Source organism: Lithobates pipiens, unplaced genomic scaffold (assembly GCF_037356315.1).
Source record: "Lithobates pipiens isolate NorthernLeopardFrog02 unplaced genomic scaffold, aLitPip1_a1.2 Scaffold_25, whole genome shotgun sequence".
Taxonomy (NCBI): Eukaryota; Metazoa; Chordata; class Amphibia; order Anura; family Ranidae; genus Lithobates; species Lithobates pipiens.
The window spans coordinates 244,315,141-244,317,401 of NW_027507787.1; the positions used below are offsets into that span (position 1 = coordinate 244,315,141).

Here is a 2,261-nt window from a genome sequence, read left to right on the forward strand (position 1 = left end):
CCATAGAAAGGGGCAAAGTATAGAATAGAGTGCCCCATAGAAAGGGGCAAAGTATAGTATAGAGTGCCCCATAGAAAGGGGCAAAGTATAGTATAGAGTGCCCCATAGAAAGGCGCAAAGTATAGTATAGAGTGCCCCATAGCAAGGGGCAAATTATAGTATAGAGTGCCCCATAGCAAGGAGGGATCTTGAGGAGGTAAGGGGAGGCTATAATGGGGACTTTGATTTTATTGACCCTCAAATTTTTGTAAACTCTACAATGTGGCCCTTGTACTGGAAAGTTTGGACACCCCGGGCCTAGTAAATACGTGAAAAGGAGCCGAGTGCTCCACCTACAGGCTGAAAATGGGAACACAAAACAATCACATCCCCCCTGCAAGGATTCAATTCCTTAAAAGTGTTTAATAAAATCTATACAAACATACGACACATTCACTTCATTGGTTTTGGTTTACATTTTATTCCATCATTAATAGATTCTCAATACTCGTGACTTTTCCCTCTTGGAACACAAAGCACCTATAAGGAAAGGAAGAAATCTTGTGAGATTGTGTTGGCCGGGAACTGAACCCGGGTCAGCTGCTGGGAAGGCAGCTATGCTCACCACTGCACCACCAACACAAAGTAGCATGTTTTTGGAGTGTGGGAGGAAACCGGAGTACCCGGAGGAAACCCACGCAAGCACAGGGAGAACATGCAAACTCCATGCAGATAGTGTCCTGGTCAGGATTTGAACCATGGACCCCAGTGCTGAAAGGCTCACCACTAAGCCTCTGTGCTGCCCACATGCGGCCTCTGTTCTCTAAGGCCGCCCCGCTGAGCGGGGTAAATCAGTGATGTCCACTCAAAGCACTTAAGAGGTTAAACAGCCATCTTGGGAATGAATGGAGCCATTTAACCTACCAGCATGTCTTTGGGCTGTAGGAGGAAACCCACACAAGCACATGGAGAACATGCAGACTCCATGCAGACAGTGTCCTGGTCAGGATATGAACCAAACAGGCAAACACCCCAGTGCTGCAAGGCAGAAGTGCTAACTACTAAGCCTCTGTGCTGCCCGATCTTAAAGAAGAACTTCTCCTATATGTGGACTTATTGTTCAGTCCTCTTCTAGGAACAGACAATTGTCTTGTCTCTCACTACCCCCTCTCTTCCTACACCCCTCTATCACTACCCCTCTCTTCCTACACCCCCTCCCCCCACTTCTTACACCCCCTCCCCCTACCCCACTTCCTACACCCCTCTATCACTACCCCTCTCTTCCTACACCCCCTCTCTTCTTACATCCCCTCCCCCCACTTCTTACACCCTCTCCCACTACCCCCCCCCATCACTACCCCCTCTGTTCCTACACCCCCTCCCCCCACTTACACCCCCTCCCCCTACCCCACTTCCTACACCCCTCTATCACCGCAGTATAGTTCAATTTTAAGGCTTCTGGCAGACCTGATTTTTGGCCTGCGCTTCTTCTTTAGCCGCAATAAATTCCGTAGGTGATAACGGATGCGATTCCAACCCCAGAACTCGATAATTTGCTGATAATTGTTCACTGATCGATGTGATGGTCACTGATTGATAGGAATGTAGCATCAATCTGTGGGATGATGTCACTTGTTGATGGGATGCTATCATAGCTCTGTGAGATGATGTCACTCACTGGACTGCACGTCTTCTTTAGCAACAATTCAATCTGTAGGTGAGAACGTTTGCGATGCCTAGGAGGTGCAACGCTGGGATGGACAGTCAGTCGGTCAACCCCAGAACTGATGTCATCACTCGATGGATGGATGATGTCACTGATTGATAAGAATGTTCCATCAATCTGTGAGATGATGTCACTTGATGGGATGCTATCATCGCTCTGTGAGATGATGTCACTCATTGGACTGCACGTCTTCTTTAGCAACAATTCAATCTGTAGGTGAGAACGTTTGCGATGCCTAGGAGATGTGACGCTGGGATGGACAGTCAGTCGGTCAACCCCAGAACTGATGTCATCCCTCGATGGTTGGATGATGTCACTGATTGATAGGAATGTTCCATCAATCTGTGAGATGATGTCACTCATTGGACTGCACGTCTTTAGCAACAATTCAATCTGTAGGTGAGAACGTTTGCGATGCCTAGGAGGTGCAACGCCGGGATGGACAGTCAGTCGGTCAAACCCAGAACTGATGTCATCACTCGATGGTTGGATGTCACTGATTGATAAGAATGTTCCATCAATCTGTGGGATGATGTCACTTGTTGACGGGATGCTA

General features: G+C 47.9%; 1 non-coding gene across 1 annotated transcript; it reads right to left on the bottom strand.

Moving 5' to 3' along the window:
• Window positions 1-549: 549 nt before the first annotated feature.
• On the bottom strand, window positions 550-621 carry TRNAG-UCC (transfer RNA glycine (anticodon UCC)). Its single transcript has one exon. It is a non-coding gene; the product is annotated as a tRNA-Gly (tRNA).
• Window positions 622-2,261: the final 1,640 nt, after the last annotated feature.